The sequence below is a fragment of the Parus major genome, chromosome 1A, assembly GCF_001522545.3.
Source record: "Parus major isolate Abel chromosome 1A, Parus_major1.1, whole genome shotgun sequence".
Classification (NCBI taxonomy): domain Eukaryota; kingdom Metazoa; phylum Chordata; class Aves; order Passeriformes; family Paridae; genus Parus; species Parus major.
In genome coordinates, this window is record NC_031773.1 from 20415456 (window position 1) to 20430040 (window position 14585).

Consider the following 14585-nt stretch of genomic DNA (forward strand, 5'->3'; position numbering starts at 1 on the left):
TGATTTGTCTAACAGGCTGTTTTATGCTCCTTAGTAGGTGAACTAATGGTAAAAATTAATTTATCCCCTCAATGTGGAGATAAACAGGGATACAGCAGGCCCTGCCCAGGTTTAGGGTGTGTTCTTACATAAAAAAATGGCTGTTGGAATAACAGCCCAAAAAAAGTGCCTAAAAGCTAATTAGCTAGTACCTTGATAGAAATGATTCCAAGTGACATGGCTTTCTTTATCGCCATTAACATGTGCAAACACAATGAGCTGGCAAAGATTATCAAGCTCTACCATTTTCTACTGATGGAGTTTGTCCACCTGCCAGCATCACTTTTTTTCATTAAGCAGGTTTCCCTAAGAGAAGAAGGTGATTTTTGAACTCTCACTACCATTACTATTGCCATTAAACTAGTAGGAAGACATCTTGAGTGTGTGTCAATTCTAAGTTATTTTTGATATTTTGGCCCTGGTTTCTGCCAGTTAGGAGATATTTTAGATTTTACAGTGCCAGACTGGTGGGAATTAATGTACACACTGAAAATCAAAAGCACAGTCTTGCTGTCAACACTCTTAAAAGCAGCAACCAGTGCTGTAATGTTTATAACAGGTCTGTCTGTGTACATGCAAATAAATTTGACAGATAGTGCAATATATTCATGAAATTATGCTCAGTACCCTCAAAAAACAGCTTTTAGTAGATATTTCTCACAGAGTTCAGATATTTTTTTTCCAAAGGAAGCAATGCATATTTTAAGTCATTTGTTATTTCTGCATGTAAAGCTCTCGATTTTTTTCTTCTGGCTCATTAAGATATTAGAAGCTTTGTGTTCAAAATGAAGGGACTGTGCACTTAAGATGTTAGGTGATTTGGAAGGGTTTTCAAACTTGTCAGCAGAGAATCTGTGTAGTAGAGCTATTCTTTTGTTACTCTTAGCTTGTTACTCAAGGAGGTTCCCTCAGGTCTGTCTTAATTTTCCTTGTATTTCCAGTTCTCTACATTACTGACCTGTTTCCATTCAATTCTAAGGTTAAATGAGACAGACAATACTTTAAAAAATATGTAAATTCCAGTTAGGAAAAAAAATTGTATAAGGAGTAATTAGTGCTCAATATTTCCACATCAGATCCCATGAAAACGATGAATTAAGAAGATTTTTGAAAGTGAAAAACAATCACAGACTTCATATGGTCACAAAATATGTTAAGGACAGAAGGCAGAGCAGCTCTGACAGGTCGTGACTCAGAACTTTGCCCACAGCCTACAGAGTTCTCACCTGACAGGGAGGGGATCCGATTTTAAATGTTTTACTTGTAGGTTTCAGAAAACTGCTTTGCCCCACCTTTCTCAGGATAAACACCCAGATAGGGCACCTTGCTGGTGGTTTAGGGAACTTGAGACTTCTTCCTGCTGCACCCAGGTGTTAGGAAAGGTACCTAAGTCAGTGTCCAAAGTTTCTTGTGGATGTAGTTCCTTTCATGCCTGGAGGTCACATCTTCAATATGTTCTTGGTGATTGACAAAAGAGGATCAAACACTTCTCTGCTGTGGCCCTGAGGGCACTGATGGCCTTTCTGTGCCTCTCCCCAGCCCATGTCCCAGGAGCCCCAGTTCGACCCAGCCTGAGGCTATGGGTCCCTGCCCAGAGGTGTTGCAGAGATGCCTGTCTCCAGCCCTGTCTCTGTATGGATGCCTTGCTGTCAGCTGAACAGATGGACATGTCCCAGATTAGCACTCTTATCTCCCACAACAACCAGGCTTCAGGGGTGCTGCAGCCTGACCCTCTGAAGCAACATTCAGTAAAAATTCTACTATATAACAGTCTGGCTGCCTTGGGGAGATCAAAGGTACAACAAAACTCAAGTCATTCCTACCTATTCAGCACATTCATTCAGGACCAGCCAGGGTCCTGAATTCCAACCAAATACCTTCCCTATTTTATTAGACCCTCTATTGGTTTCCAAACCTGAAACTACAGTACTAAGTTGTTGAATAAAATGGGATAGAGTTGGGGTTTATCAGCATCATCTGGTTCTCCCTCAGATATTCAGAAGATATGTTCAAAAGACACTTATCAAATCACTATCTGCTGATCACATAGTTGAGAATTCCAGAGAATGGCACCAAATCATACATGTGAAATAGGTCCTCAGGTAGCCAGATGGCAAGAGGGGTCAAGTGGCGAAGAGACATTGCTAGGAAAACCTGCTGTGTGGAAGGAATGTAGCAGTCTGGAGTGCTAGGAAGTATCTGAGCAGAAGATTTTAGGGATTTGGTAACATCTACAGGCGAGGTGTAAGAATCTTGGTTCATTGTGGTTGCTACCATTCTGCATTTAGTAGCAAGCACAGCAAAACAAACGGTCTTTGTGAGTGTTCCCATCTATTAGGACACAGAGTTTTCTTTTATAAACATGAATTTATGCAGACTAAAACCACAAAAACCCAATGCAAGCTGTTTTTAAAACACTCGGTGATAACTTACTTGTCTATGTCCAATATATTACAAGCATTGTGTCCTGTCCCAGGTATCTCCATAGGGTTGGCAGGTGTGGCACAGGGTGCACAGGAGTTCCATATTCATCTGGGACAGTTGCTGAAGGCCAGGCGAGGTGTCCCTGAATCCCACCCTTCACTTAGGAATGACCCAGCTCAGACAGGAGCAGGCTTAAACCAAAATAAGTTAATGCATACAGAGGCTTTTTACCTGGTTCTGATGAGATCTGCTGCTTACAAGGCTTTGCAGGAGAGAGCTACCAGGACTGTCTGTTCCCAGGCTACCTTACCTTTATACTGTCTGGCAGACATTCAGTTCTTCCAGTCCTCCCCTAAGTGGCACAGAGTGAAGTTTGTGGCACACCACTTATGCCCACATTCACTTGTTACAGCATGTACTCTTTGGCACAGCAAACAAAGCAATCCCTACCTCCTCCCAGCATTTGAGATCAGGAGGGGTGAGGGCCCTTGGAATGCAGACGGAAGCATTTGGTACTTTGTAAGAGCCGAAGTCCCTGATCATAGATGTGAAGAGAATGAAAACCAGCCATTGGAAAATCTGCAAGCTCCTGAAACGACACAAGTCAGAAATGTGATAGACAGGTGGAGGCTTGAAAGTGAGTTTGTGTTTTTGGCTGACTCCTCTTGACCCTGTGCACCAGGCCTCCTTAGTGGAGCTGGCATGGCCCCCTGACAAGCAGAGCTGCAGAGCGGTGGCCCTGGGGGAGCTTGGGCAGCCCCAGCACGTTTAGGAAACCTCTGCCCATTTGACAGGCCCAGGAAGTCTGAGGGACAGAGCTGCCAAGGAACTGTACAAATTCTGCTCCTCACGAGGAGCAGCAAAGCAAGGGGGTGCCCACCTCTGTCAGGGTACACAGGCCACATTTCTGATTCCCTCTTGCTGTGTAGCTGATCACACAGGGGAGTTTGGTTTGTTGACCCTGTTGCTGTGCTGCTTCAGCAGCTCCCGTCTGCAGCACCATGGCACAGGAAGGGACGCGGAGCTGCTCAGAAAGCAGAGCCTTGGAAGCCAGCGTGGGACACACAGTTACCGAGGAAAACTGAGTCAGAAAACATCTGCAGTTCTTTCGAGTCATCCTGGAAAAAGATTTGGACTGCACTGAGTAAAAATATATACTCATTAAAGAAGTTTGGAATAAGAAAAGACGATGTCATTCTTATATTTCAATCAGCAGACAAATTCACCTTACTTTGGAAGTGGTCCATTCCCAAGAAACATGAGATAATATGGATAAGTTATATTTGCTCATTTCTACACCATCAAATCTTCCACTGAGAAATGAGAAGATTAAAAATATTATCATGTTTTTAAATACAATGAGTTGATCAGTGCTACAAAGTCTATTTGAGAAATTAGGTAATTACATTCCTCTAGGAATAGATTTCAGTAGATGTGAGACTCTATTCGTAACACTTTTCTGTCTGTTTCCGATTAATATCTTAATGAGCAAGTTTTCTTCAGCAAGCCTCTTGAGGAAACAGCAAATTTTATCTGAAAGGAGCGAAAATTTCTAAAGAAATACATGTTATCTTTTTCCATTAACATTTGCCTTAAAGACTGATTGAAAGAATTTGATTGATCTGGTCAGAAAGATTGAGTGCCTCACAAAATAAATTTGTGGGTAAGTAACCTATCCCCAAAAATGACAGAACATAAAAAAATTAAATATTTAATGTAAAATCCAGGTACTGCATTCTATTTGATAAATAGGCAAACCATTATAAGTTAAGATAGTCTGCTAAAACTAAAGCAAATTTTTATTTCGCAGGTTTGGTGACAACATAAGGAAATTCCTTTTCACGTACTTTAGTTCCATTACGTTGAATTCTGTATATTCAATAATGTTTTGAGGAAGAGAGACAAGACAGTCCCCACAGTGCTTGTATGTCTGTAGGTCAGGCAGTAGCACTGTGAGACTAGGCAGCACGCAGGAGGTTCCTATCTCTCCTCCCCGTGCCATGCTCCCAGAGGTGTGTGCCCAGCAAGGCTTTGCTCCCACCACAGCAGCGTGGGCAGCCCGAGAGCCTGTCACAGCTTACCACAGCTGATCACAGAAGTTTTAGAGACACTTTTTGCTTGACTTGAGTTCCTCTCTGCTTTCTAGATCTTGAGCCTGAGGGCAATTTTTTGAGGCTAGCATCAGCAGGTTCAGGAGTTAATAATTTAGGATTTTTATTCAGCAGCTGAAACTGGGAACAGGCTGATGGGAGAGCTGGGAATGGTGCTGTGAACTAGTTAACTAGGTGTGAGTTTGGAGTGGAACTGAGTATTTTAAAACCCTTGTGTGGCATTTTTATTCAAAGGTAAAGGGCCTTTGCTTGAGTTTCTTTAAGTCATTGTAAGAGTATTGGCAGGAAGGGTGAGTCAAATCTACTTTTAACAGCTAGAAAACATTCAAGAGAGGATATGATCTAGTTTAGGCAAACTACAGCTAAGACAGATAAACTGTCTTATAGCCTCACTTGGCAAACTCTGGAAAGCCCTGCTAATGGCAATTCATGGTTTTAGTTCTTTTTATTCAAGTCTGTGATTCCTTTATTTTGAATGAATGAATAAATGAAAGCACACAGTAGAGATAGACCATGTGTCATTTCTGGTACCACTCCTCCCAGTTAGCTGCTTTTGCTGGGAACAGTTCAGCTCAGGAGTGCAAGAGTGCCGTAACTGCTCTTACAAGACCTCTGCCAGTGCCCAGGCACTGAAACAAAGGGGAAAGACCCCAAGGGAATCATAGCAGATTTCTGGGGTGAAGGAAGGCCCATTTGTCCTTTGGACCTTCCCTCTGCTCTTCTTGGTGGTGTCTTCTTTTGCACAATGTACAAGTTGCAGTGGTTTGTGGTAAGGCAAGACCCTGTTCATCCTTTGGGCTTTGGGCAGCCTGTTCATCTGGGGTCTGAGGGCTCTTACCCTGCTCATGGCACAACCATCAGCAAAACTGTCTCTTTGGACTACAGTTTGGCTATCTGCAAAATGGTTGTTTAGGACTTTGTAAAGCATTTCAAGATTCATGGGCTGGACATGCTATAAAAGATCAGGAATTTACTGTGAATGTTATTTATGTGACTTAAAAGCCAACTATTACAAACAATAGCATTAAGCTCTTTTTGATGTTTGGCTTCATGAGTTTTCAGTCATTTCTTCACACCACATAGGTCAAACTGTATGCCTTGATCTGTGGTCCAGCATCTTTGGGAAGCACTGGCAACTGGAGCAGAAGTTTTAAAGCCGATCTGCAGAGAAAATCTGCTGTGTCTGAGATACATGGGACTTGCAGCATGCTTAGAATAGACATGCCATTTTTTGAAAAGGTCATATTCAATGCTCAGATGTCACTTATCTGATCTCATCTGTAGCCATGAACATGAAAAGAAATGCCAGACTAAATTTTCAGTCAGAAAAAAATGAGCATCCTTGCAGAAATCCATTTACAAGCCAATCCCAGCCAAATGCATTCCTTCATAAGTGAAAATTATTATTTTTTCTGTACTCTATATTTTGCCAGACAGCATTGAAGGAAATCCTCCAGGTATTGAAAAGCAATAATAAGTATGTAGGAGTTAGCAAAGCTGGTTGCCAACACGCCAGGCAAGGAGCTTGCTGATGGCAATCAGCAAGCAGCCCATAATCTCTGGGAGCAGGGCAGAGGGGTCACATCTCCCCGAGGTCTGGGCAGAGTGGCAGGCCAGGGCTGTGAGCACTCCCTGCTCGGTGCTGCACCCCGGGCCTGGCTCACAGCCAGTCCCACTGCCCTCGCTGCTACAAAGCTGCCAAGTGAAATTGTTCCTCTCCAGCTCTCTTTGCCAAGATTGCACAGGACCAGTCATGCTGATTGTTCATTATAAAGCCCTAATATATGTTTAATGACAGCAATTTTTTTTTTTTTTTTTGCAATGCCAGCTGGTATTTTAATAGCCTTAATAATAGCACTTATTAGTAGCATTATTACTTGTTTGTGTAACACTCCACCTTCACTGTGCTATGCCAGCAGGAACTAATGAATGCATTCTAGGAAATTGATCCACCTGAAGCAGATTTCTTTGAGTAAAGCTTTAACTTCAGGGAAATAGGATGAGAGCTAGGTGTGGGAGTGGATAGGAGAGAGATTTAAAGCTCTTTTTGGATTTATAGAATAGCTTCCAATTCCTGCTGATGCAGAAATCAGTTTAAAAATAGGTAATTCCACCTGGGCCATTTGTGTGCCTGCTGCTTCAGACTCAGCCAAGAGCAGCAGACCTGCTGAGCAAGCCAAGCTGTCGAGAGGTAGGAATCCAAGATGGGGAGATGCCAGTGTGACATCTTTCAAACAGTCTTTTCCATCCATCCTCCATATGACTAAAAAAATTAATAGTAAGAGCAGACTAAATAAACCATATTATTGGGCTATGAAATCAGGGGTTTCTGATGAAAGCAGCTCCATCAGAAGCCTCAGATATGCAGACATTGGGAAACAGAAAACCAGGCCTAAGACTATTTTAGGCCTTCTGTTTGGCCTCGAATATTTTGCTTTACTCAAAATAGCTTTCAGCCACAGATTAATGTATGAAGTTGGCAAGATGAAATACTAGGCATATAGACAGAAGAAGCAATTTACAGCTTGCTGGTGAGATCAGGCCCAGCCCCTAGGCCAGTGCTATAGCTGTAAATGATGGCAATAGCTATAAGTGTTTTCAAGCTGTTACCCAAAAGATGGTAGTCAGCACTTCTGGTAGAGGTCAGGACTTGGGTGATTCTGCAGAGCGTCAGTGGGAGCAGATGTAGGCCAGACTTGGACTGAGCACTTGTTCAGGTTGGGTACTTGACTTCTGCTATTTGTCATGTACTTGGTTCACACACTGAGCATAGGCACCTTGACAGTCCTACACAGATCATCTTTTACTGGCACCACCCTTCTCCCTGTGCCTGTTTAGGAATCTGGTTAGCATCAGAGAGCTGGTGCTAATTTTAGGCACAGTTACACTAAGTAGGTCCTCTTTGGACTCACAGCAGCTCCCAGGATGATTTGTGTAGAGTGTCACTTTGACGCAGTCACCCAGGCTCTTCCTTTGGATCCACATTGACATCCAATCCTTTCGCTTTTCCTACTCATCTCATAAGAGAAATGATCCCAGCACACAAGTCCCATATGGCTGTATTCCCCTTTCTTGCCCTTTCATGTATTTCCTGTCTCCTTCCTCTACTGCCCTAAAAGCACAAGACCATAGCAGCTACTTTGAGGAGAGCCTGTAATTGCTGCCTGGGCAGCCACTAAAAAGATTGAGACAATTTTCCTTGTCAAAACTCCACCAGAAAAGCCAAGGACTGAACTGGCAGTTCAAAGCTATTTTTCACGTACCAGATGAAAGGTTTTCTAATTAATTAACAATTAGCCAGTTCTGAAAGACTCAGGGTCAGACTCACAACTGGCATAAATCAGAGAAATCAGAGTCTCTGATTCATTTTCCAAATGGTAAAAAGTTCAGCAGGAGCTTTAAACTGTCAATGTTACCCATCCAACAGCTGGCTACAATTCAGAAAGATAGCACATTTTCTGTAATGCTCTTTGACACTAAGTATTCCTTATGTGACAGATAGAATCAATACAACAGCTGAAGTGAAAATTTAGGGGTTAAAAAAAATAAAACCCAAGAAAGCATGGATCTGATAAACATAAGTTTTAAGAATAAGAGTCAAAATGAGGAATCAAATTTTACATCTTTACAGATGTGTGCTTGTTATCATAATGAATCACAACTAAGTTTTAACAGTTCTTCTGTCTCTTGGATGGAAGTTTGACATTCCTGTCAAAGTGACTGGAAGGATTTTGCTAGCTGTTGGTGGGGGTGGACTGCATCCCTTGTGAAGCCCAATTCCCCAGCAGGTGTGGATATTGCCTGTGCACACAGCACAGTTGTTGTATTTTGTTTCCTTTCTCTTCTCAGTTCTGCTTCTCAAAACATTCAACTCATTGCTGTTCCAGACATATGTTCTAATGAAATTAAGGCCCAGAAGCTGAACAGACTTGGGAGAATTAGAGTGGCAAAGGAAAATGGGGAAAGTTCCAGAATCTGCCTTTTCTCCTGTAACAGACAAAGACTTTGTCTCAGGAGATAAACAAACATTGCCTTAACTTATCAGGCCATATATTCTGGGAAGTCTAACCCAGGTCTTTCTCAAACATCCATATAGATTAGAAAACTTCTGTAAACTTGGTAATTCTGAGGGCACTTCTTCCTACATTTCCTTCAGCTGACTGACAAAACAGAACTGGCTTGGGGCTGCTGCTCTTCAGTGTATGCATCTTATTTCTGGACATAAGTAAGGCCATACTTTTCACATTGTTGGGCAAGCATGTCACTGCTAGTGAAGTCTGTATTATATCAAAATATGACAATGATATATATGATATTGAGTCATATTTCATTCTACAGACCAGAAACTCTAATAATCATTTAGGTAAATGCAAGACCAGACCGTAAATTACATATTTTCTTTGGTTTTCTATTTATTTAAAAATATAACAAAAACGGTTGCTGACATTAATACAATCAGATACTCTTTAATATTTACTATACAATAAATCACAATGCAGAATATAAAGAAATATGAGAAAATGTGTATTATTAAAATAAAATCACTATATTCAGGAAGTGGAGAAAAGGATTTTACCACCTATAGGAACACCCACTTCTTCCATCTCAGGAGTTACTTGTAAACCTTTTGTGCTTAAGTTGCTTTATGTGAATGGTATTAAAATCTGTACCGCGCTCTAATAAAGAGTGGTTCTCTTGGTAGCAGAGGTGTGTATTAGTTTTTATTTCAGAAATGCAGTCTTTTAAACTAAGGACTAAATGCTCAGCTGCCATCCTTCCTCCCACTCTCTGGGAGAAACTCCCCGTTGTCCCATTTGTTTAACATAGATGGCTCTGACAGATACAGCAAAAAGCTAGGAAAGCCTTTGCCTTCAGTACTGAGGCCATTTCAATGGCCTGTGCCTGAAAATTTGGAAAAAGGCTGGGCTTTACTTTGCAAATTCCATGTGCAGCAGGAAACTGCAGAGCTTCTCCAGCTCTAAACAAATCTTCAGGGAATAAAAATGCTCAAGCCTTCACCAGCCACATCCAGTGAGGGTTAAGAAAAGGCACATTTTCCACGCTTCTAAATACCAAGAAAGTCACATTTAGTTGAGACTTCATTTTTCTGTAGGCAGTTTGTAGTTTTGTAGGGAAACTGTGAAAACTGATCTGAGTAAGCAGCCTCATTGACTAAGTTAGAAAATCCTGAACTAAATTTGGAGCCAGTAGAAAATTCAGGTACCAATTCAGCAGGTTAGGTTTCAAGACATAGTAAGATTTAGATGTAATTCTGTAATTTTCAGAATGTGGCATTCCTCAGTCTTCCATCAGTGGAACACAAGGTGGAAGTATGTGTGAAAAGAGAGAAGAGATACATAATTTGTTCCATATTCTCAGTGCAATGGCACTGGTGATTAAATTATTCAATATAAGCATAAAATTATCAGTCATGGTTTAGGGTATGAGGACTCAGATCAGTAGTTACTTTTTAATCCACTCTACATAAAAATGGTAATAATAGAAACAAACTCCTATTAATCTGACTCATTAGGTGTACTTAGGAGCCCTAGTCCATCAATTTCAATGTAGAACACAATTAAAAACAAATGTGAGATGCAATCTGTACAGTGTTTAAAGTGCTATATTTAATAGTGTTATTGCAGAGTTTAGGCATCATTTCAGAGAGTTAAGCACCTGAATTATGCCAAGGCAAATCTACTTTGCACTTGACTGTCAAACTGATTTGCAGCAAAGCCCCAGTCTGGGATTAAGATCAACTTCCAGACATCTGGAACTGGTTGAGTGATAAAGAAAAATCCTGACTGTAATATCAATCAGCAGAAATGGGCAAGAAGGTGCAGAATTACCCTTCAGCTGCCTTGAGGCTAAGGCAAGAAAAATAATTTAATACTGAATAAGGCAGGATGGTTGGGATAAGGGCTGCCTCCACTGGATCAGAATTTCTGATTTAATTTGTAACACTAGCTGAACCTTGCTGTCACATGGATCTGTACCTCCAAACTGGCTGAACATACAAATGGGGTTGTCTGATTGGATCTACATGAAGAAAAAGGCCATGAATTTTACAGCCACTTCATGTTATAACAGCAACCAAGTGCCAGTATCAAACATCTGTCCTTTTCCAGGATGAGAGGAAACACAAGAAACAAGAAGTTATCTTTGCTAACAAAAGCTGGTGGGAAATGCAGAACACAGTGCCAGGGAATTACTAAAAATGAATGGTCCAAATAACCTGAAATTTAGAATTAGTATCAGATTTCCCATTTGAAAGTGACTCATAGAAAAGCCTGGTAGGTTGATCAGCAGGTAATTATGTCAGAGCAGTTTTCCTTCCGTCCTGTTCTCATTCCTGTCTACAAAACTATTTCAGTAACTTTGGTTGCCTCTGCTAAAAGATTAGATGTGCTGAAAAGTGTACATGGTTTCAATTATTAGTGAGATACTAGCAGATCTGTATCTGTTTGTTAAGTTTTTGGTTAGGCAAAACAACATTTAAATTATTCTCATACCTTATACCAAAAAGTATTGTTAAAATCCAAATCACATCAAATAGGATATCTATTTCTTATCTAAATGCTCAGCAGCTTATCAAAATCTTTGCCTTATTTGACTAACAAGCACTTTCAGATATTTCTGTGTTTAGGTGTCTATACATACTTCTTTAAAACATGCTTTTGCTTGCAATGCATGCCTTCTGATTTATTTTAGGCATGTTCTACCATGGAAGAGACACCTGTCAAGATCACAAGACCCTCTGGTGTAACTCCCTGGGAGACACCCCAGCTTGATGCTGGGCCTACTGAAACCAAGGCAGCTTACCACTGACTTCACATGGCTTTGGATCAGACCATCAAAAGCACCAAGAGGGTCCTGTGCTTATCTTCCCCCTGACATTTAGTTTCATGTATTATTTCCACTTGATACTGCTAAGAAATGTTAAGTCTCACAAACATGAAAGAAAGAATCACATTTTGTACTATAATAGAAGAAATCATGTTTATTATATTTAAAAACATCCTTCTCGTGGATGTACAGAGATTACTTAATATTATCACTACCACTCAGTAGCTATAATAACACAAATTGAGCTTCAGTCCACTGCAGGAACAAAAGTGTAGCTAGAATAAATTTTTCTACTGTCAATTTCATTACAACACGTTGCATTATGTTCCACATCCCACACTGCAAGTTTTAACCATGCAGCTGCTGAGGGCCCGGGTGCAGATTTTCACACCTGTTTTGGTATCTAACTCGTACTGTAAAAAATTTAGTCACTGTATTGGTAACATTTGGTATGTCTAAATCTTAAGGATATAGGCACTGAGAGAAACCCATGATATGAAGTTTATGGCATCTGATTCTTCACAGGATGCTCTATGATGGTTAGATCCCAGGAAAGAAATGTGCAAATGCCAGCACACCAGTTAAAGATAGCAAAATGCAGCCAACAGGAAACACAAAGAGAAGAAAACAGAAATCCAGAAAGTTATAAAATTAGAAATCAGAAATTATCTTTACAGGAGAACAGAAGAGAAAGGATTTGATCTCAGAAGTGGAGCTGATACAGATGTATGGATATGTATCTCCCACAGCCTGTGTCCAGCCTCAGAAGGAGAGAGAGAGATGCTAGCAGAGGCGTCAGAAAGAGCACCTGGTCAGCTTTCCCCATGAGAACAGACCCTGTTGGTGGGGCTTGGGGAGCACCTCTTCACCATGCACATCCTCGCACATGGCAGATCCCAGCTACCTGACCCTCACAAAATCATCTGGTCTGCCAAGACTGCTGAGACAGAAACCAGATAAAGCCCAGTGGAGGTGCTCTCCCACCTAAAAGGTGAGCTACAAGTTTAGTTTCCCCACTTCAGTGGATATATTCAGTGGGAGAAATCTGGGCCTGCATACCGGGATACCTGGATAGACATTTATACAGGATTCACTAATGCATTACAGACAGTTGCAAATTTATCATATTCACAGAAGATTTTATAAAATACCTACCCTGTTGCTCTGTTACTATGAGTGCAACTGCCTTTCTGTAAGATGTGACCTTAATGGAGGCAGCAAGAAGAGTCAAACTAACATCTAATTCAGTGCTGCTCAGAAAATATTGAAACATTTTGTTTCCTACTAACATGTACTTCAGTCCTACAGCACAAGCAAAATGTCAAATGAATCATTTTTACACCCTTCCTTTGAAAAATCTACCACAATCATACTCTGATTTTAAAAAACTGCATTTGTCTAAGAAAGCCATTCTATTTAAAAAAAAATTAAAAATCTCTAATTTTTCTCACTATAAAAATATGTTTCAGAAAAATTTTGGTAGATATCCTTAATTTATTTTTTGAAAATAAATAGCCTGAGTTTAGTTTATATTTTTTTCTTTTAAAGAAGGATCATTGTAAAGTTAATTAATTTCTTACTGATTGGCTGTGGTTTGTTCATAGTCTCTCCTAACCTAAATAGAATCTAAAATATTTATCTCTACAATGGAATTCAATGGAATTAAAAAAATAATGGAAGTTCTTCTCACTTACCTTCAAGAGCTCTGTTAACATAATGTTTGTTCAATGCACAATTGCTTTTCTAACATAGTTATTACAACAATAACTCACTGAGGATATATGAGGATAATAACATATGTTTAAAGAAGGAAAAGCTGCAAAGAGGTGCAAATTCACAAAGGTCAAAGCCCGATGGGATCTTTAAGGTTCTGAAACAAAATGAAGTAATAGGAGCAGGTGGGAGTTGGATGTTATGTTGCAAATGTTTGCCTGGATCGAATAGAAGAAAAAGCAGGGAACTCAAAATAGGTCTTACTGATCCCTGTTTGTCATATGGCTATTTGTCTATTTCTTATCCAGTTACACATACTCTAATACAAATACATATACAATACTCCTGCCTCTAGCACTACTTATTAATTTTATTTTAAATAGTCATGGCTTTAAAAAACACAAAGACACAATTTGTTTTGTAGTAGAATATATGCATTCTTCTCTCAGTATATACATTAATATACTAATACTTTTTCTTCCTCAGCTCCTGACTGTTTTATTCCCATTTATCTTATGGAGGGCTCAAAGCATAAACACCTTCATCACATTGACCATGAAAGAGGAAATCATGAACTTGAATTCACTCAAATTGAACAGAAACTAAGAATCTCCCTTCATCATTCTTGGGAGAATGGTCTATCCAGGAGGGCATCCAGTATGATATGGGCAGACACTTCCTTTCTTTACAAAGGAGAAAAGTGACCTTGTGCTGTTTTATTCAGAAGCAGCAGTCTTCTGCTGTCCTGGTGGTTCCTGACAGCTGAGCAGAAACCAGACTTCTAGACTGCTGAACAGCCTAATCTCAGAAAATGGGATTGAGGGCCAGACATGCTCCTGAAATCTGTGCATTTTTGACTCAGCCTCCAAGGTGCTCCCCTCTCTTTCTGTCCTTTATGGACATTAAACATCAGGGTTTGGATTTTGTCTGGGACAATGATACGTTCAGCCCCCAGCTACAGAGCATGTGAAACTTTTCCTTAGATCCACTCTACCTTTCCTCTTGGCTGACTGATGCCAGCCCTTTGATTAAGCAGTACTTAGAGAAGATAACTGCAAATCTGGGGAAGACAGTCTGCAGAGCTCCCTGAATGGTGCTCAACAACTTTAACTTCATCACAGCCAGTTCCTTCATAGCCCTGACAGCAGTGGCAGACACTGTCTCTGCCATTATTTCTAGATCTTCATTCAATGTTTCTCCTCTCACAATAAATCACTGGTTCTCCAAGGCATCTGTCTGGAAGGCCTTTAAATTGAAGTGTAGATAAGTTGAGGCTCTCCAGGTTCTTTGCCCACATGATGCATTGTCCTGACAAAGATGCCTCCTTCACACCTCAGCTGCTGCTATGACATTGATAACGTAGGGCTCAGATTCAGAATGGATGAATTTTTGCAGTTCTCTGCAGCTGGTCTGTAAAAGGTAGACATTTTAGCTAATATGAGACTACATACT

At 40.5% G+C, this 14585-nt stretch overlaps 1 protein-coding gene across 7 annotated transcripts in view; it reads right to left on the reverse strand.

Annotated features, from left to right (window-relative positions):
* Positions 1-2795, reverse strand: part of SPAM1 (sperm adhesion molecule 1) — a 35770-nt gene extending 32975 nt beyond the window's left edge. For 3 of the 7 annotated variants that reach the window (XM_015629003.1, XM_015629000.1, XM_015628998.1), the window contains exon 1: positions 2473-2688. The gene's annotated coding sequence lies outside the window, so the exon portion shown is untranslated. The other 4 variants (XM_015629001.2, XM_015628999.3, XM_015628997.2 and 1 more) reach the window with 4 other exon arrangements.
* Between the last annotated feature and the right edge of the window lie 11790 nt (positions 2796-14585).